Genomic DNA, 22,474 nt, shown 5'->3' on the forward strand with positions numbered 1-22,474 from the left:
CATGTATTTGTTGGATACCTCAGTGAGGTATCTGATATTTGTAAGCACAGAAACTCACAAAAAACCATGCAAATGCAGGTGTCTTCATTTTGTTATGAAAGGTGCCCGTGGCCAAGAGATCCACCTTGTGATGTGCATCACTTACACAGCTGATCCTATATGACAGGACTCAAAGAATCGTGCCCTATTTTGGACAGAGTAAGAAAGACCATCTGCCATACACAAAATGACACTAAGTATTTCCTTTGTGACACCTGGAATTTTCCCCCAAATTCTACTCTAGTGCATAATCCTGCTTATTTTTGCTACTTTACAAAAGGCAATACTTTTGTGCCACAATAACCTGTTTTGGATAAGGTCAGAATATAACCTAGGCAGGCCAGTAGCATATTCTATACCAACCACTGAAGATGATGGCCTTGTTCCTGATGGTATTGCCTGCACATTCCCAGAGGTAATGTGGGAAGAGGATGATGCATGCCCTTTAGATTCTGGTAACTTATTCTCTCTTACAGTCTGCTTATTCTGGGAAGATGTGTAGGGTTGAAAGCCACTGACTTAGAGAATACATAGCAAGAATTTTTTCTTCTGCATCACTGGGTAGCATGAATCTGCACTGAGCACCATTTGAAATCAAATCTTACAAAATCCCAGTTCTTGCCTGTGGAGCAGTTCTTGCCTGCTCCACAAGCAAGTTTGAGAAACTGAATTCCCAACACATGTAAAAAAATCCAAACCTACTGTTTTCCCAAGACTTAGACCCCAATGGCATTGAACTGTTTTTGGAAAACTGTTTCTAGGACATGCCATGTTTCCAACTTCAGCCTATCAGCATCTTGTAGGATATTTTGAGCCCCAAAGCCAAGCAGGACAGAGAGTGAAAGCAACTTCTAAGAAGTGAATCCTTGCTCTTAGATAACTCTCTATCTTTTAGGACTCTCTCTATAGGTTTAATTAGAAACATCATTGAAATTAATGGACTTCAGACAAGAGGCTTTTGGTATTTCTAGAATACTTGTGGCACTGAAAGTCATCTTGAGTGACGAAGATGAATTTACTGGAAATAGGGCTATGTTTCAAACCCTTCTAGAGGCAAGCTAATTCCTCAGTTACAGTGACTTCTGTCATAGTGGATCTTAAAATAAAAGACTGATGGCTCAGGAAGTTTGACAGTACTGGCTAGGTCAGAATGAAATGTACTTCAAAAGTTATTCAGCACGTGTTTAGTGCAATGGTAACGTGATGCCTGTGTGCCTTTTCATTTGCCAAAAGAAGTACTATATGTTGCCATATTGATCTGAGTACTTGTATACCTGCAATAAGCTCATTTTAAAGGTTATGGTACTCCACTTAAATAATTAAATGGTACCACGTGGTTTTCATGGCCAAACAAAACTATTGTAAGATCAGATTTGAATACTGATGTGTTTTCAAGCAAAACAACTATCTATAAACTCCAAAAGGCTCATCCAACAGCACTGGGAGTGTAATCAACTGAGGAGTTTGAGCAGCAAATCTCCTATCTCTGCCTGGAATTAGCTGTCCAACTTCAAGCTGATGCTTCACTAGTTGCACAGTGGAACTCCTAACATCATCTGACCCTCTGGAGATATCTTACAGATGGTTTATCCTTCAGAAGTCTTGCTGTGTGCATGGAAATCCACTGACAGTATACTATCAGCAGGCAACCTCGTGAGCCTGAAATGGTATACTCATACATAATATACTCATACATAATTGCAGTAAAGCACTGGAACTGAGATATTTAATTTTATAGTAAGCTTAACGTATCCTTTATTGTTGTGAGTTCTCAGGGCCTTTGATTTTCCCCTTTATTCACAGCTAACAGCTCCTGTGTTACCATCTGTCCCGCAGCCCGCGAGCTGCATTGTTTGTCTGTGGGCTTGAGGGCAATGTATAATGCCAGCTGAGATGTATTTTTGGCAAGGGCAGTGACGTTTAAAGGAACATCGTTCTTTATGATTTCTATAGATACTTCCATTAAAAATAAACTTTTGTTTAACCGAGGCATTCACTATACTTTCACATCCTCTTGAGAGCTGGAAAACATAATGAAATGCTTTGTTAAATGAGGCCTTTGTTTTAGTGGATATTAGTGGATACAAGCTGCTTGAAAAAAACTTCAAACTGAAATGTAATCTCTGGAGTTTTCTTCTGGGATAAATTGAAAAGATGTTCTTTCTAATGTATGAGTACATTAAAATCAAAGAAAAACTGAAATATCTACACTTTCACAAATTTTTATTAATGAAATCAAATAAAAATGTATGAGGAGAAAAATAATTTATATCCTTTTATACGTCCCATGTTTGAAAGGACAATCTCTCGACAAACTCAGGCAGAGGCAGAAAGTAAGAATGAGTTTTAGATAGCCAATATGGCTGAAAAGTGAACTGAGGAGAGAGGTTTGGGGAAGGTTGCTGAAATAACTACAACAGCGTGGCAAATGGAGGCAAGTAAGTTCAAAGTTCAGAGGAATCAAGACATAACCTTTTTCAGACTCCTGTAACATCCTCATGATTTGACACCCTGTCTTGAGGAAAACTTTAAGAGGGAAACACGGAGGCATCTTCCTGCTGCCAAAGAAGTGAGTGAGATGAGGTCTTCCTGTATGGGTTCTCTTTTCTTGTTTTGGACACACAAAGAATGAGGGCCACAAAAAGGTGATGGATGAAGGTAGGCTGCTATGATTCTATGGGATGAAGCATGTAAACTGATGGATTAACAGCACATAAATCTCTTGGGAGTTAAAAATAATGTGGTCAAGCTGTGCTGAAAATATGGACATGTATTTGGAATATCTAACAGTGGGAGTCTTGCAAGGAAAAATTGTAGTTTGCCATGGAGACAAGCTAAATAAGCAGAGCTTTCCTTCTAGGTTTTTTATGTGTTGTGCAATCCAGGTGAAACACGTGCCCTCTTGGCCTTCTCTTGCTTGTAAATTGAGAACAGTGATGTTCAGTCTTGTAGTGAGTAGTTTGCTATCCCAGCTGCTGCCCTGGAGTTACAGAAGCACAAAGTGGGCAAATCTTTGAAATTGCCCTTCTAACAGACATAGGAACTGACAGACACCATGAGATCTGTCAGATGAAGAGGTTCTGGGGAAAAGGGTAAAACCTGGGTTCCATGGGTTGGAAAACTTATGAAGAAGGGGACAAAACTTGATTAAAGGAAGAGAGAGGCAGTAGCCAATAGAGTGGACATTGGTCACCAAACTCAACCAATCTAAACATCTCACATGCCTCCTCCCATGAGGATGGAAGAACAACACATCCATACTGGGGTAAAAAGTAAATCCTGCTGCTGCTTCACACCAAAGGTCCTTTGCAGGAGTGGGTGAAATAGATTTGGGAAGAAATATTTAAGCCTGGCTCCAGGAGCTGCTGTGCTGCCCTGATACAAGGGAGCTAGATTTGTGCCAGTGGATGCAGGAAACTAAGAGGGTGTAATTCAGTATTGTGTTGTTCTTCCAAGCATTGTCACCAAGTGCTGCAATGACCTGCCCCTTTGCTGGAACAGGCTGTGAGCCACCAGATGAGGAAAGCTGAACCCAAGGGTCTTGGTATTTCATTGTGATTACTCATACGGCAATGATTACTCATTATCTCCTTACTAATGCATGAGGCAGGGATTGGATCTCCAGTGAGTGCAAAGGTGGATATTAAAAGCAACCAGAAGTCAGGTTCATAGCAAGCATCTTTACTTCATTTGCACAAAGGTAAAGCAAACAGGCACTGATGTTATACTTCTGGCAAATAGCACACTGCCTCTGTGTTTCTCCCTGAGAGCCCTACATCAGTCTAGGTAGTGGGGGAAAGTGCTTAAAGACTTTTATTTTTCCTAAATGGTTGACCATATCTGGTGCTGAAGACTCAACTTTTCCTTCACAAAACATTCATATTTTTAAATTTCTCAGATACTATGTATGAATTCAGACTATTCTGCCTTCAAAAGATACTGAAGAAAACTTGACATGGGATCTGGAGGAGCAGGATATCTGTGATCAGTTTGGTCTCCCAGGATCTTCCAGCATTCAGATAAATGTACAATAAGCCTGCATTTTTGTCCCTTGTCTTTGTAAAAGCTGACTTAGGCAAGTGGCAAAAGGGAAACTGTGGGTATTCAAAACCCTGACTGCTGGAGTCATGCCAATGAGCTGCCATTACCGTTTCAAGAAAGAAAGAAGATAAAGACACTGCTTTAGATGTTGTGGTAGCAGACTGAAAATGGGTAAGGCTGTAGTTGTTACAGATTCCAACACTTTTGGGTGAAATCCTGAGGATTCTCTTGTGAAATCAAAAGAAAATAAAAAATAAAAATTAGCCCACCTTATGTTCCTTTGGAGTGAGGAGTCCAGATGAGTAATGATGACCTTATAGTTGGTACAACAGCAAAGAGAGATGGGGAGGCGAAGAGTTGGCTTCATGAAGCCAAACAGTTCTGCTGTAAGGTAGAAACAAACCTGTGATGGAGGTCATGCCTCAGAGGTGTGATCTGGCTCAGAGAAGTTCTCAAGGAGGTATGAAGGCCCTGTTCAGTTGATAAGCCCCAGACGTGCTTTGATGAGCAGATAACTTAGTGTACATATCTGAGCAGAGAACTAACTGTACTTATTTCCTTCCATGCTACCAACCTACCTAGCGCGAGGAATGCAATCCTCCTCCTCTTTTTTTTTTTTTTTTTAACAGCATGCTATTTCTTCACAGATTTATAACTGTCTTGGATTTGCCTTCATAATCCTGATGCAAAGCCATCAGATCTGTGGAGTGAATTATTATCTTAATTGGGACACTCTGCTTGGCTCTGCTTCCACAAGCTGATTCCAGCTATGGCAAAAAGAGGAACCCATGTTTGGGGAAAAAAATAAAAGCTGGAACAAATTGATTTGAAAGCCAGGCTGGTTCTCTCTATAGGGATGTCAATCTCCTTTTGGCACTGTCCTTTTCCAATCCACTTCAACTCTCTATTTGAAGGCTGAGACAACTCAAAGAACAGTCACAGTCACAGAGAAAATTTCATAATCCATCATCAGAGCACTGAGCTTCTTTCAGGGATGAGAGGCCTGCTTTGATTTCTATCTTTCTCTGGGTTGTATGGGACACCAAGCAGATATCATCAGAGATAAGTGTGCTTATTTTAAATAGCATCAACGCAGAACAGAAGAAGAGGGTTGTGGCTTTGGTACATGTGTAACTCACTTATCCGAGTCAACCTCTAATGAGTCTCTGAGGTTCTTGAATTCTCCTTCTGGTTGCTGAGTTTCAGTGGAAACTTCTTGGTTTCTTTGAGTTCTCTAGCTTTTGACTATAACTGTCTGTGACTATTGGACCTACGACATTTGTACATGGGGTTTGTAGAGCTCCTGTCAATGTTTTGTTACTAAAACACAACAACTTGTTCATTCTTACCTTTTAATCAATTAATAGTCCACAACAATATTATCCTTCGAATCCTTTCTGAAAGACTACTCAGAACTCTCCCATTTCTGTGACATCGTCTGGATTCAAATACAAGACACAACTGTCACCACTAAGTGGGTTTAATTCTGGATTGTTTCCACCTCCCATGTTGTATTTGAATATAAGTGAAAAATAAATTAGGTGTTTGGCCTGTAACATTTAAAAAAAGGCAATCCAAGATTTTCAAGACATACCTGCCACGAGACTTTTATTAAATCTACACATTGTGTCTTTGTAGGTTAAGTGCAATGCAAAGAAAAGCTATCCAGCTATCTAGGACATGTGTGGACACCTAATTGCTCCAGTGGGAATCCTTCAGATGCAGGCACTGCAGAGGAATGCCATGGGAGGGAGCTGGAGAAATTACCTTCATGCCAAGGAGCTGAGTCAGTGTGGAGCTGAGATTCACTTACAAGAGGAACTGGTACATGGTGGAACTGTTTAAATATAAAATCCCATCCGTGTCAATGAAGTAGGAGAACATAAATTACAGGGAGTATAAGGAGGGGAGGGAAACTGGCACATGGCATGGCAGAGCACTGAAAGGCAGATTCCAATCTGAATGCAGACCAGAACCTCCTTGGGCTGAGCTTTCGGGTGCTGTAATAGGCAGCAGCATCAGGGCTAGGGGAAAGGAAGGAACTCAGCAGTGTGAAAAGAGAACAGGTCAAAAATCTATCCTTGTTCTTGTTCAAATTGATCCATATTAGTGGCAGTAAACAAGAGCTCCAGATATGCTTCTCTGAGAAAGCATGAGATAGTCCTACCCTTCCTTCCACCCCAACCCTGTGTAGATGCAGAGCCAGATTCTGCATTTGGCTACATGACAAATCAGGAGCAAAGGCTGAGTTACACCAAAATCAGAATCTGGTCCTAAGCAAATGACGAGCAGCATGGACAGCAGCATCTTTCCTTCCAACATCCTTTCAGCTCAGTTTTCCAGTGTATGTTTGTTACGTGTTAGGTTTTGGGCCTGAATCATGGGCCAAATGGCAACCTGTGGATGAGATAGTTGTACTAGATGATCTTAGAAGTCTTTTCCAACCTTAATGATTCCATGATTCTATGAGAAGTCTTGCCTGCCATGGTGAGGAAAAGATTGCTGACCTCCACTCAGTAATATCAGTGCTGGATGGGTGGTTGGTAAAGTCATAAAGGCAGCTCGGCTAACAACTTGCTGTCTGGGAAAAAGTTAATATTAACCAAGCATGGAGCCCTGCAAAACATTGAGAAAAACAGCTTTAACTCCAAAGCAAGTGGCTGATACTGTCATTAGGTATTCCTTAACTGTGTTCTATGGTATTGAGCAGAAAAGCTACCCTTAAAAGTGAGTGTGCCTGATTGAAAGCACTGCAATAAAAGGTTATAGATGCAGCCTCTTTTTACACCGCCACAAAACTGTGTAGTTCTATTTATATGGAAATCAGTACCCTGTGCTTTCTTTGCCTCAATATTTACTTGTAAGTTCTTTTCTTAAACCTCCTGCAGTTACCTGCCTTGTAGCAAGGATAAAGAGTTACTACCAAGAGCAGGAGAGAATCAAGTCAGGGAGCATGAAGGTAAGCTAATGTAAAAGTCCTTGAAACCAGAGGGAATCCATGGGAATGAGAGATGGCCAATGTCATTGCGTAGTTTATGAATAACCCTGGCAATGCCAGAAGTTTCATGATGGAAAAAGGCACCTCTTAGAATGTCCCAAATTGGAAGGTGCCCATAAGGATCATCCAGTCCAACTCCTGGCCCCTTGCACTTGGTTTCTGAATAAATCTCCATAAATTTTATTATGGAAATGAAATGTTCCAGGGAACTTTGTGAACATGTGGTTTAGGATGATGCGGTTGACATAGGGGAAATGGGAGAGTTCTTGGTAAAATCTTTCAACAAAGGATACAGAGAATGAAATTCTTGTGGGATGGATTACTAATCGATTAAGAGGTAAGGAACAACAAATTGCTGTTTTGATAGTGAAAAAATTGACAGGTGAGACCTGCAGCAGTTTCCAGTGAGGGCTGTGTTCTTCAGTACACTCATAAATCATTTGGAAAAGATTGACAGTAAAGAAGCAATAAAGCTCACTGATGATGCAGAATTATTAATGATAATTGTGACTAATATTCCATGAGAAACTGCAGGAGCATCTCAAGCTCTTGAGACAACACACAACAAAGAGACAGGTGAAAATGTGTGTTAGTAAATGCAAAGTAAGGCAGCCCTAAAGGTTTATACACAGACATAGTCTCTGGGGTAGCTATTTCTTCTCAGAAAAGGGATCTTAGCATCAGAGTGGATAATGTCAGCTGAAAGCTCAAGAGAATTGAATATTAGGAATTACTGGAAGGGAACAGTGAGCAGAATAGAAAGCAACATCATGGAGCTACTTATATCTGCAATGTATCCATACCTTTTGTATGTCATTGTTATAGTTTCTGTTCTAGAACCACATTAGGACTTACAATAGAGGAGGAATGGAGAAGGTGTACTCAATATTATTCATAACACAGGAACTAGGAAGCATTGAGAAAAAATGACTACTGAGTCAGATGAGAAAACAAGAGAAAGGAAATATTTCATCACACATGCACGTATTAATGCAATTCCTTATCTCTGAGTCACCAGGGTGGGATTAATCTGACTGAGCTATAAGAGTGGATTCATACACTTGAACTGTGCACCTTTCATGCTGGGGGCCATTTCGCAGCTGGAGACCAAGGCTCCAATTATGGTCAGTGGGACTATAGTGAGGGGTGGCAGGCATATGATTCATCTCATCCACTGTAGACATTTCTGTTAGCAGAGGATGCATCATGCCTTTTCATCCACTGACTGTATTGGTCAGCTCTTTAGTTTGTGCAAAAGAGGTCTAGCATTGCTAATTGTAGATTTGTGGATGTCAACCTTAAGATAGCTAAATCCCTCCAAATGCTGTACTGGTTTGGCAGCAGAATGGATTTGCCTGCAAACAGTGCTCTCATTGTGGCTTGGGATTGTCACTCTGAGAGGAGGATGAAAGGCAGGCTGAGTTCTCATTCCCCTGTGATTGCCATGATGACAGACTGTCCAACACCTCAGGCTGCTAGGAAAAAAATTCAACTTAAAACCATTTCTCTTTCTCCTTCCTTTCCTCAACTCCTTTATTCTTTTCCTTCCCTTCCCTTCCCTTCCCTTCCCTTCCCTTCCCTTCCCTTCCCTTCCCTTCCCTTCCCTTCCCTTCCCTTCCCTTCCCTTCCCTTCCCTTCCCTTCCCTTCCCTTCCCTTCCCTTCCCTTCCCTTCCCTTCCCTTCCCTTCCCTTCCCTTCCCTTCCCTTCCCTTCCCTTCCCTTCCCTTCCCTTCCCTTCCCTTCCCTTCCCTTCCCTTCCCTTCCCTTCCTTTTTCCAGTGGGGTGAAGTTAAAGCACAACACACTCCATTCTGTCTGGTTTATAGTCAGATAAGAGCCACATTCTGATTCTGGACGGTTAAAAGGGAAGATAACTTGCTTCCATGGATGTGTCTAAGAAAAGGATAAATTATCTCCTTTGTGGGCTCTTTGTTGCTCATAGTCCAATTCAGAGCTGTATCTTTGGCACAGCATACACATACACAAACAGAATGAAATGCTGTTCATCACAACAGGATACTGCCTTTCTGACTGGAAGGTACAGCAAATGTCAAGAGAAAATGGATGGAGATATGAAGTGCAGAAAAAGAGGGCCAGTGTTCTTCTACTGCTTTTGATATTGTTCATAGAAGGGGAGGTGAAAAATTATGCTAAAAGAACAGAAGTGTTAACGAGATAAGGAAATCTAGCAATTGGTAGCAATGCAACCCATCATATGACCCCAAGTATGTGCCTATGTGAATGCCCTGTGGCAGCCCTGCCAAATTCAGGAAAGACTCAGTAAGACTACACATTCAATTTGTTAATTACTACAGGTCAAATGATGGGTTGATGAGAGAAGTTTTACCCACTTATAATATCATAGCTTGCCATAGTTACCACTAGTTACCCTTCCTTGTTTTCCTTGTTTTTTGTTAGTTAGTTTGTTTGTTTTTAATAACTTCCTCAAAAAATAAAACATTTCTGAACACAGGTCCTTCCCAGGGCTACTGGGAAAGATATGTCCCTATTAAAGCAGATGATTCACCCTAGTGAAAGATCTTAGTCATCTAACTATGTCTTTGTTAGCCTCCAGTGTTCTTTTAACCAGTTCCTGACAAGATGGTAGATAAGCATGAGGGTCAGTTTATGATAAGGGCTTGAGACTTTGCTTCCCCATCATCTTTACCAAACAAATGGATTTGCTCTTACAAGAGCAGTTAAGGCAGACATTTCTTTTAAAATGGAAATTATTTCAAACTGAAAAAATATTCTGTCTTGTTCTGCCTAGTGAATGTTTCCAACAGTTGCATTGCAAGTGACTTGCAAGTTCTCCTACAGTCTTGGTATGTCAATCAGAAGTGGACCTTGTGGAGTTTCTCAACCTTTTCCTTGTGGCATGATTAATTCTACGCGCCCCTTAGAGAACAGAACTTCTGTCAATGAGCTCAAAGCACAGACAAATTGAACTAGTGTATTAAACACAAATACAGCAAAAGCTGGAATGAAAAGTCACCACTTCTTCAGAAGATGATCTTAATTGCTCAGTGGCCAGCAGGAGCAACATTCACACCATCAGAAGCAAACGATTTTAGAAGAAAAATCAACACATTGTGGCCTACTAACAATACAAAGTGGAGGTCCACTGGGATGTTTTAATCATCATCTTACTCGAGCCACTGGGAACTAAGAGGCCCATGCTGTCCCTAGGAAGAATCTGGGCAATTTCTAAGAGCTTTCTCTTTGGAGTTCCAGGAACCATGTGCTAGCTAGCCTGGCACAGATGCTTTTCAAGAATAGGCACTGAAAGCTTTGCCTACAATGGGAAGAACAGACTTTGCCTACACAAACAGAAATAAACTTTAACTTCTGGACACCTATATTCTCTCTATCAGCAACACCTACTGTTGTCCTCATGGCAGTTCAAATGTTCTCTTAAGAACAGAGTGGAGGAGTAGAGGTCACTCAACTCTGGCCAGATATGGTCTACTAAGAGTGCACACACCTTGAGTAAAAAGTTTTTATAGCAAGTAATAATTTCCCTGCTGAGCTTTTCTGTATTGCTATGAGCCACAAGGAGATATTTCACAGGGTACAATTCCAACCCTGAACTCACTTTCTCTGCTAGCTAAGCTGTTCAGCAGGGTACCATCCTCCATAAAGGCAAAGATATGGCATCTTGACATATCATCTGGGTCAGCATTATGTTGTGAGTGAGGATGGAAGAAGCTGAGACATCCAGGTTCTGTCTGAGCTGTCTGTGACCAGACAGCTGCCTGCTTGCTCCAGGAAAAGATGCCAAGACAGGTTTAAATATCTTTGCATTTGCATGCATGGCTTCAGACTGCATGGGTATGACCTTAAGGTTTTTTACATCTTGGGAACTGCTGAGCTAAGCCCTTTCAGTGGCCCCAGTCCCTGGAATATCTATGTAACTGCCAAGGGAAATCAATAGAAATAGCCAAGTTGTGGAGCCAGACTTCTGTTCAAAATGTTTTTTGCCAATGGGACTTGAGGATGAAAGAGGCTCTAAGTATTGAATACGTCATGCCCATGATGAAAGAGCTGTCTTCAGAAGAGGCCACTTTATCAGTGCCCAACTCCATTTCCTCTGGGCATATGTTCTTTTACCAGTCCCTTTGATCAGAAAATCCCTGCCTGTGGACTCAGATATCTTCTGATCTGCATCGTCCCACCGGAAGAGGAGTTGTGGTCCATAAGATGGAATTTGGTCTTTATGTATCAGGGATGGAAACCATTATTTCCTTGGAAAATGACAACTCTGCCTTTCAATTGGAAACGGACTGTCCCTGACTTAAAAAGACTTAGAGGATCTCTTATCAAATATCTTCAAAAGCTGTGAAAGGAAGACTGGGAAAAGCCAGCCAATTTCCTCTGTTTTTATATTAACTTTTTTGTATTTTTCAAGTTCTACTCTACAGTTGGCTTGAATTAATATGCACCAAGGCTGGTTTTTGCTGTTTTGGTGCATGTGTGCTTTATTTGATTCCCGGAGGTTGCCTCAGACTTGTTTTCTCAGAAAGGATTGAATTGTTTATTGATCTTTGCTATTGTTCAGCATTAGTGTGCTTGTCTGATGCAAGTTCTCATTTCTCGCTTTGCTGCTACTGAGGATTCAATTAAAAAAGGAAAAAAAAAGGCAAACCATTTATATTTCCTATATTGAAACAAAACAACAGCACTGACTCAGAGTTGAACAAAAAATGAAAATGGTTCGGATATTAAAGATTAAGGCTGGTGATGAAAGACAGAAGATACATAACTGTACTCATCCCTACACTGCATTGCAAAGAGGTTGCAGGATTATTGCCTCTTCATTGCACTACAGCAGTCTTCAACTCAGACTAGTTGTTTTACTACAACTCTGTGCATCATTTTTTCTAAATCTACACTTCAGAGTGACAATGGAGATGTCTTAAACTGAGTGTATGCTATCTAATTCTCCAAGCTAAAGCTCTACACTGGAGGGGATAATGCAGACTGGGCAGGATCAGGTTGTCCAGTGGAAGGAAGGTAGGAGCATGTAGCCACAACTCTTCTGTCCTCTGTTAAGATCACACCCTTTTTGGTAAGTCTTGGAGAAGAGGCTGTGTTGCTAACATGGTCCTTCTGACTCAATGACCATCTGAATCCAGGGGAAAGCTGAGCAGTGGAGGTCAGATGCTCTTGTCAGACTAATTAACATGGTGTTTTCCTATGAAAACATGAGTAGTTTCATAGTACTCCTATGTCCAGAGTAGTAGATAAATGACTCTGTGAGAAGATTATCAATCCCTGAAGAGTGCATATTTTGGGCATTGAGGTATGTGGATGAGGAGGAGGGTGGGATTCTTCTCTGTAAGACCATTGATGAGGCATATTGATCTTTACAGCAAGACCTGCCAACCACATCAGGCTGTCTAGACACTGAAAGAGCAAAATAATAAATGAAACAACAAATCAGACAATTGGGAACGATTGAGCGAAGAGAAAAAAGGAAGAAGGGGGTTAAGAGAGAAATTCTACAAGTAGCATGTGAAACAATTGTTTTTTACCATGTATAAGTGCTTGAGTCTTCCTTTTCCTGATGATGATGTGGAGGGCTTTTCTCTCATCATAACTGTTTCTCCACAAGGGATAGCTTTCTATTTTTTAACAACTTATCCCAATATAGGTTTCTATTCATGGAAACTTCTTCAATCACAAGTAATCCGGAAGGGTTACTCCCTCTTAGGCTCTTCCTTTGCTTTTTGGGCCAACACCACCTACAATTACAATGTGACTGGCTTTGTAGTGATACCAGATCTATCAAAATGATGAAAAAAAGGAGTGTTTCTAACTCCTTATCATCAGGCTCACTCCTCAGTCTTTCAAACAGTTTCTTCATCCACCATAACCTCTTCCTTTAATGCTTTTATAGTAGGATGCACTTTTTCCTTGGATTTTGTGCTACCTTCCAATTGAGGGATGAAAGAAAAGATCCAGACACGGAATTGAGGCTCAGAAACACCAACTGCACATCCTCAGTCTAGTCTGATGGGCTAAACAGGCTGAGAGGCTGTAGAAGGGAATCTTATAAGAATGTATCTTTGAGTTTTACTTTCCAGCAAGCTGGCTGTCCTTGTCCCTACAGACAGGAACAGAAACATCTCTGAGAAGCCATAAACCTAAAGACAGCTCTGCTTCATCTGGCTGCTCACTCATGTACACACATACACATTCATATGCACAAACTCACAAACACACATACATTTGCACAAAGTCTTCACTAGAACCACAGCTTTTCAGATTTTCTCTCTGGAAATCAGAAGTTGTCTCCTGAAAACTTTAAGTTAAAGAATTCAGCTTTTTTTTTTTTTTGGTTGAAAAACATCCCCCTCTCCTCCTAGCCAATATCTCAGTAAAACAAACAAACAAAAAAACACATTGGAAAAAAAAATAAATCACTACAACAAAACCTTTTCACCAATAAAACCCACCACAGCAACAAATCATTCTTCAAGAACCATCTACACATTTTCAAGGGAAACGTCACTTCACATTTTTGAACATTTTTGACAAAATTCTAGGAAAGAGAAAAAATCAACTCCTTGACTAGTGTTATCGAAGGCTCAAAGCACAAGAGCTTGAAAGCCTACAGGAAACCTCCAGAGATAAAGGTCACCCAGACCTCCCATGCAGGGAATCAAGTTTCAAGTAAGTATAGGATTTATGGTGCTCTGCACTTTTGTAAGGATTAGGTAAATGCCTTTTCACTCTGCCCCACAGCCTACACTGTGCTCTGCAGACTACTGGTGTTTATATTCTGGTGTGATTTGCAAACTCCAAACCTAGATTGTATTTCTTGTGATTGGTATTGAGGGAACCATTTAAATTTCTTGGAAGAAACAAAACAAAGCAGAATAAAACACAAATGAAAAAATCCAACACCTGTAAAGGATGAACACAAGATCTGCTTATAGGTATCCCTGATTTGTCAGCCGTTATCAATTGTACCTGTGTAGTGGCTGATTTATTTGCTTTCCTTGCAGTCATTTCAAGGGCAGCTCTCTGATCTCCCGTGGTCTATCAGTAGCCTTCTCATACCTCAGACTGTGCAATGATGGTTTAACACAGCAACTTTCTGGTGTGGTGAAGCATGGCAGAAGAGCAGGTTCAGTAAGGGCTGCATGAGAGAAACCATAGAATCATTAAGGCGGGAAAAGATTGGTAAGATCATCTAGTCCAGTGGTCAACTCATCCTTACCAAGCCCACTAACCACATCCCTCAGTGCCACATCTGCCCTTTTCTTGAACACCTCCAGGGATGGTGACTCCACCACTTCCCTGAGCAGCCTTGCCAATGCCTCATCACTCGTACCTAAGAATAAATTTTTCCTAATATCCAATGCGAACCTCCCCTGGTACAACTTAAGGCCATTTCCTCTCATTGCAGTAGGGGGTGGATTATGAGGCCATGATGAGGTGTGGAGCTTGTGGATAGTGAAGATACTCAGTACAGGGGATGAGAGCAAGTGATTGCTGGCAAAGTAGGGAATAGTGCTTTGTCTTACTAAAGCATTTAGGGAGTGTTGCCTAGCTCACAGTCCAGGAGGTTTTAGCTATATGTGAGCTGTGTAAGTGAACTCAAGCACACTGGAAGATTCTTGTATTGGGAAAAAGCTGCAACAAGAATGGGATATGGGCATTTTCACTATGGCCTCACACCATCCTCTGCTCTGTGCCTGTTCCACAATATGTCAGATGAGCCAGGCTGCAGCTTGTCCTCCAGAGCTGCTAGTTGAGATCCTGGTTGTGCTTTCCCCTCAATTTTTTTCTTATGCTTTCCTTTTCCAACGCTCCTGCAAATCACAAATGTTCTCTGTTAGCCTTGACAAGCAAGCCTACTGGAATGGGAGATCCCAGTGATGACAGGGATGATTTCTGTGCCCTTGTACTTCCTGAACTCCACCCCCAACATTTTCTTAGTCACATCCAGGAGTAGCTGCACTTTGACCATTCTTTATTCTTTTCCTTCAGATTGTTCCCCTCTTCCTCTAGCTTCACCCCTTTCCAGGAAGGGCTGTTTGGCTTTGGTGGAGCAGACTGACTCTCTGTAGGAGGAAAGCTGATAGAAGAATGACTGTAACAGATCTCAAGGGAGGGGACCGAGTGGGACAAACATATATAATAAATACTTTCTACCAGATATTCTCCAGCTTCCAGTTATTTTCAGTGGTATGTCTAGCTAGGAGCTCCCAAGGGATCTCTCAGTGCTAATCTTCTAAGGTGTGAGATTAGTCATTCCAGGTGGAGATGCAATCTCTAAAGCATTCATAATTAATAATATTTATTTTTTCATTTCATTATAGGATGCTGGAAGGTAGATTCTCTTCATCACATGAGGGGAAAGGTTTAATTAGGGCTGACACCAGGAGAATGTCCGGGTGATATTTCTCAGAGATCTAAGCTGTGTTGACATGTGATTCTTACAATTTCATCTTTAACCTCTATCCTCATGAAACCAGCTGGGAGATGAGGCTGGAATTAACCTTTCCCTGATTTAGAACACCCACAGCTATCTGCTTATCTATTTAAAGGGAAGTTCTCTTAACTTTTTTATTTTTATTTATTTATTTTTTTTAATTAAAGTGATTTCATGCAGCTGTTGGTATCTCCCTCCTCCTCCTGTTAACACAAGATCCGTATGGAGGGTCTCTTTTCAAGAAGACAGCTGTATTTTCTCATTCTCTCAGTTAATGAGGGTGTGAGCTTCCACTACAAAAGATGTTAGAACTCTCAGTAGGTTCCAGGCTGAACAGCCATCTGAATAAGAGGTCTGTAAGGAAAACAAGCTTGGCAGCAAGGGTGTTCATAGTGGAGCGTTATTGCATGTTTCCAAATAGTAATAGTAGTTTATTATACCCAAAAAGATGGAACACCCACCTACCAGTTTATTATCCACATTGACCGTAGCTGTGATGTTGGTACTTCCAATCCCTGGAAGTAAGCATCTGAAACAAGAATTGGATCTAATCATCCCCATAGACTTGTGGTCAGTACCTGAGCATAAAATAAGCATGATGAGTAGTAAAAGCAGGCAAATAAACCTACATCACTGGCTTCTTTTTCCATTTTAAAATAATGCAAGCTCTTCCAGTTTTCTCCTGCAGTAGTGTTTGCAACAGTGCAGCACTTGACACTATATAGAGCACTTAAGACTTCGTATGATGGAGAACAGAGATAGCAGCAAGAAAAAAAGCAAACCCTTCAAGATTGTATATCCTTCGATAGCCTGTTGAAAGGACAGGTACTGAAGCAATATCTGGACCATATTTTTAAACTCAAAATGCACCCTGATCTTAAGAACAAATTCATCTCGCATTGCCCTCTAGGGCAAGTGGGAGCAGAATGTGATCCATGTGCCCAGACAGCATCAAACTCTATGGCAATGCTCTATGAAAGCTCAGAATGGGGAAAGTGAGTTAGAAATCCCATTGATGATGTTTCCAGCAAATTCTGATGCAATATGGTAGTGTTTGCTGCTCTTCTTCATTCATGGCTATTTTGTACGTGGTTCTTGGTTTTTATTTACATAGGTGAAGAAACAAGAATTCAAGGCCAGGCTGGATGTGTCTCTGGGGAGCTTGGTCTAGTGGTTAGTCAGCCTGCCCACAGCAGGATGGTTGAAACTAGATATTCTTTGAGGTCCTTTTCAACCCAGGCCTTTCTACGATTCTATGATATTTACCCTGGAGTTCCTGACACTGTGTTCCTCTATCAGTGATTGCTCCAGGAGTTAGGACTCTGGTTTTGTGATATTCTCATGGACTCTACTGATATCCCTCTGCCCTTTTTTACTTCTGTGGATGTGACTTTTGAGAGCAGTCTAGTTGGAATACTTCTGATGGATGCCTGCTTCTGAAAATTGTTCCCCTCATGAATAAAACAGGTGAGTTTTAGAAATATACATGTTACTAGTGTCATTCCGTGCAGAAGCACTTGACTGCTTCAGAAAAGGGGCTGCACTTTGAAGCTGAAAAGGTTTGGTTTTCTGCACAAGAATACAGAATGTTACAAGGAGAGTATTTTCTCCATGAAGACTCAGGTGGGAAGATGAGCGGTGTTTGCATCTGGCTCTGCACCTCTCAGTCCTCTGCAAAGGCAAAGCTCTGTCAGTGAAAAAAGCTTTGCTGGTAAGGGAAGCACATTTCCTTAGGGAGCAAGCTCTTGGAGTGATTCTGTAGTGTTTATGGGTGGGTTGGCAAGCTCAGAGTCATGGTTTGTTGAGTACCTTGGAGTAAACTAGCACTGCAACTGTGCTGGTGGCAGAGAATCACTTGAACTACAACACTCCCTGGGGAGCACCGTGCAGTGTCAGGCTCAAGGCCTCTGTCATGCTCTACTAGGTGCAAAGGCTTTGAGCCGTGTAGCCTACAGGTATCCCTGCAACAGTGATTGAAGTGGATTAATCTGAGAAGAACTAGATGACCTTTGAGGTCCCTTCCAAACCAAGCCATTCTATGGCTCTATAATTCTATGCTGTTTGCTTGCAGGCCATTTTGAAAGATTCAGACCTGTTGTGCAGAACACTGTGGGACATGTGGAGCTGCTGTACCTGACATGTCAACTGTGCAGAAGGGCAGGAGCTGGATGTCCCTCTAGCAGGGATTCCATTGGCTAGATTGACGAGGGCCACCTCTTGGACAGATCACAGAATTATAGAATCATGGAATGGTTTGAGCTGGAAGGTCATCTAGTCCAACTCCCCTGCAATGAAGAGGGGTACCGACATCTAGGTCAGTTGCTCAGAGACTGGTTCAGCCTGACCTTGGATGTCCCTAAGGTTGGACTGTCCACCACATCTCTGGGCAGATATTACCTCCTTATTTGCTCATTAGAAGTTTGTGGTCTTGTTCCTCTCCAAATCTGCCAAAATTAAGTAACACATGCATGTGCCATGTCCTCTTGGGGAAAAGTTACAGGAATGATTCTCATTATGTATATGTATATGTATATGTATATGTATATGTATATGTATATGTATATGTATATGTATATAATATGTATATGTATATAATATGTATATGGAAAGTCTCTTAAATTGTGCAATGGGAATAGTATCCAGTTCTTCTGAAAACTTTATTTTCTTTAAGGCTGGTACAAGTATGATTACCCTTCTGCAGAGTGGTTTGGAAGATGAGAACTTCACTTTAACACGGAACTTGCTCAAGAGGAGATTACGTGACTGCAGACTCCTCCAGGTCTCCCTTTCTAATGCAATTGGTTTTCAAAAGCTCTCCTCCTCCTCACATGTCCTGTTGGGGTTAAACACTTCTGAGGAGGCTGAAGGGAGGAATGTTTTTAATCTCCTTGATTTATTAAAATCATCCAAAGATAGCCAGCTGTAACAGATAAAACTGCTGCCCTCTGCACTTTAGAAAGATCCTCCCCAAACCTGTTCTGCACAGAAAGTATTGGCAGTGGCTTAGTGACCTCTGGGATGTGGTGGTACCTGCCTACCCATCAATGGTCAAATGCAGCCCTGGCCAACTTTCAGCAGGGCTGCCTTCTGGCTCTCACATTCTCCAATCTCTTTGCTCACGGAGATGCCATGGTTTCAGTGGGGTTAGGCACTGAACTTGCTGGGAAAACTGCTCCCAGAAGGGTTTCAAGTCTTGGGTGATAATGTCAAGAGGAAAGAAGGGAGAAGGTTCTGGCAAAGCGAGACAAGGCAGGGGAAGGATTTTCTCTGAAGGGATTTTGTGCTTTTAGTTTTGCGTGCCTCAAAATCCTACAAAGGGCTGGAGAGGAAAGGATGTCTCAGGGAAGGACTAAGGCCTGGATTAAAGCTCTGAATATTTCTGTCTTCTACCTTTTCCCACTGCTTCTTTGTAGACATGCTTAAATGATTGTATTTGTGTGTGTGCACTCTTTTGGGGTCTCTTGATGAAGATTTTTTTGTCCTTCAGTTCTCTGATACCATTAGCTTTTAATCATCACAGAACCATAGAATCACGCTTTGCATTTCCCTTCCCATTTGCACTCTTAGGACCGTCAGATGAGCTTTGGCCACCACAATGCTGCAGAACTCTTCTTTCAAGCTTTCTATGGGATAAGCTGAAAGCAGCACCTGGATTCCTACTCCATACCTCCCCTGTGGGTAACAAATGTCCGTGTCAGGGCAGAATGGAGATGTCTGCCCTCCAGGCCAAGCCAGGGCTCTGCAGGACGTGACAGCTTTGATTTGTGTCTGAGCAGGACTCAACAGAGACAAAAGACAGTTTCAAGAATAATGGAATGGACGTGGCAGGCAGAACCAGCAGCGCTCTTATCAGCTGGGGGAGGCAGAGCAGATCTGAGGAGTGGAACAGACCAGGTACCAGGAACCAGATCTTAGGGTTGCATTCCTTACATACATGAAATTTCCCGCAGTCCCCACTAAGTTCTCTTTGTAAATTGAAAATCTAAAATCTGCAAGAAAAAAAAAAAAAAGAGCCTTACTGAAGAGAAAAAGTAATTAATTTCCTGTGCCATCTATAAAGTAATATAATAAAAAGAAACCCTTATCCTAAGCTGAAGGAGCGTATTGTTTAAACCCCAAGAGAAGCAATGTTTAATTTAATTTCACAGGTAGATATTTTGCAGTCTCTCCAGGAGGAAACCCTTTCAGTATCACCATTCCAAGAATTTGACACAGTATAATTTATAATGCCACTGTCCCGAGAGGCCTCAGTGTATTGCACACATGTGGGCACCCACACACACCCAGAGGGAAATCTTCCTGTGAGCTTCTGATGTGAACTTCTAATGTTATTACACGAAAGGCAGCGGGCAAAGTGGAGAAGAGGAGAGGTAGAGGTGGCCAAGTCTTCAATGTGGGTCTGCAATGAGAGGAGAACAGGATTCCTGATGTCCTACTGCCCTATCCTAGCTCTTCTCTTAGCACTACAGTGTCCCAACATCTGATTTTTTATTTTTATTTTTTACATGAGTTAAGAGGGAATCAATCTCTAGAGGAATTCTGTTTTTTTTCCTCTCTTTTTACTGAGATTAAGCCTACACTAAAGGCATATACTTTCTCTTGATGGCCTAACAGAACGGCACAACCACATTAATGTTGCACAACCTCTTCCCCTTCCTGACGCCACCAAAAGTCCTTGCTATACAGTAAGAGGGAACAGCTGGGTACCATTCATCTTGTTTTCAGCTTCTCAGTCTTGATGAAAGTTGTGGTGAATGCCAAGAAGGTTTACTTTGCATTAACAGAAAATACTGGTAGCCTCACAGGCAGCCCAAAACTATTGTCAAAGCCCCAAGGACTGTAGTGGTTCAGTCCTTTCTGGCAGCAGTTTAGCTTCATTAACTCCCCTGGGGTCTGTTCTTGCCTTACTGATGAAGATATTTAAGAACATCTGTTCCAGGAGTCAGTAACTAGGACTGATGCTCTTTAATATCTTCATCAGTGTAACTGACCGTGGGATCAAGTGCACCCTCAGCAAGTTTGTGGGTGACACCAAGCTGAGTGGTGCAGTTGACATGCCTGAGGGGTGGGATACTATCCAGAAATACCTAGACAGGCTTGAGTAGTGGGCCCAGGTGAACCTCACAAGGTTCAATGAAGCCAAGTGCAAGGCCTTGCATCCTGGTTATGGCAACCTTCACTATCAATACAAGCTGAAGGATATAAAGATGGAGCACTACACTGCTGAAATAGACTTGGGGGTACTGGTGGATGGCATGCTTGATGTGAGCCAGCAATGTGCCCTTACAGCCCAGAAAGCCCAGAGAGTCATCCCTGGAGACATTCAAGGTCAGGCTGGTCAGGGCTCTGAGAGCCCTGACTTAGCTGTAAGTGTCCTTGCCCATTGCAGGGAGTTGGACTAGGTGACTTTTAAGGATCCCTTTGAGCTCAAATGATTCTATGATTCTATTACTCTTAACCCAAAATGAGCAGAAGAGCCTTTTTCCTGTGGTACTCCCCCAGGCACCAGTCATACCTTCTATACATCACACAGAGAGAGATACGGACTTGCAGAACCGGTTCCATCTTCCTCTCTTACTGTCATTGCATTCCTTTCCCTCAGACACCCCACCAGCCAGCTCCAACAGGCTGGGATGAGCCATGATTTCCACCTCCTTTGCATATTAATGAAGATGGCTGATAAAGGAATAGACTATGGCACACCAGTGTGCCATTTATCTAAATCTAAATCTCACGCAGCTCCATGGAAAGGCTTGTTTCTCAGGGGCAAGCTGGAGACAAGACAGTGCCCTGCCCTGTTACACAGCTCTGTCATGTGCTCACAGAGCAGCCTTCACAGGAACTATGATACTGCTAATTTGGATCAGAAGAGATTGCTCCGCTCGCATCAGTCACTCATCTGGAGAAGAGGGTGCCAAGGGACTGGGGCTTTACTCCTCAAGGGCATCCACTTAGCTCTGCTAATCCCTTTCCAGTTCAACAGCTGTCCCATGGCACTTTGCCACCTACAAGACTGTTGAGTGCGAAAGTTCCTTGCTTTGCAGCTAGCTTTGCAAAATCTACATTATTAGGATTGCAAAATTATTCCTGGTCCAAGATAAACAAAGAAACCCAAGCTCCCTGTGAGACCAGTCTCCTGAAGGCAGAGACTTGAGAAGGCAGATTAGAAAATAAAAGGAGAAATAAATATATATATCACGGCCAAACTATGACTAAGGCAAAGATAGGATAACTGCTTGCAGTTCTTTGAAGATCATAAACACCACTGTGTGAGAGCAGATACAGTTCAATGAGATGGATGAGGCTGAGCAGAGAAAAACTTTTGCTGTGGGTAAGCAGAAGATTTGAGGCCACTGTGGACGTTGTGCATTATCCAGAGAGAGGAGCAGGAGTCCTGTGGCTGCCATCCATTTAACATGGACAGGCCTAAGCATAGGGAACATGCCTGGATGGTGTGATGATGGCAAGCTGACCTAAAATCAGATGGGAGAAGACAGTGAAAGGCAGGGGTTACCCATCTCATTTTCATGTGGCTTTGCAAGAGCAAGAGGAGTGCAATAAATCATCTCTGTGCATTCCTCTGACCATCCATTATATGAAACGACATGGGATTGTATGTGCATATGGCTGTTCTTTATCGCCTGAGGGTTTCTAAAGCACTGAAAATTGGCTGTGTACTCTGCCTGGCCTTCATGGAGACAAAATCACCATGGCCACTCTTCCCTGGTCCACCACCTTTGTGACACATTGATGTCTCTGCTACAAGATGGCTCTCATTCTCCTTGGTGATCTAGGGAAATCATCCATGCTGGTACAGCCATTCCAGACATCCTTTTGAGGTCTTGTGTCCCTCTCTTACTTTTCTTATGGTGCAACGTTGAATAGCAACCTGTGCTATGCTCACATCCCACAGACCTACCAGTCCATGCTCCAACCAAACTCCAAGAGACATTG

Source organism: Tympanuchus pallidicinctus, unplaced genomic scaffold (genome assembly GCF_026119805.1).
Source record: "Tympanuchus pallidicinctus isolate F22 unplaced genomic scaffold, pur_lepc_1.0 scaffold19, whole genome shotgun sequence".
NCBI lineage: Eukaryota > Metazoa > Chordata > Aves > Galliformes > Phasianidae > Tympanuchus > Tympanuchus pallidicinctus.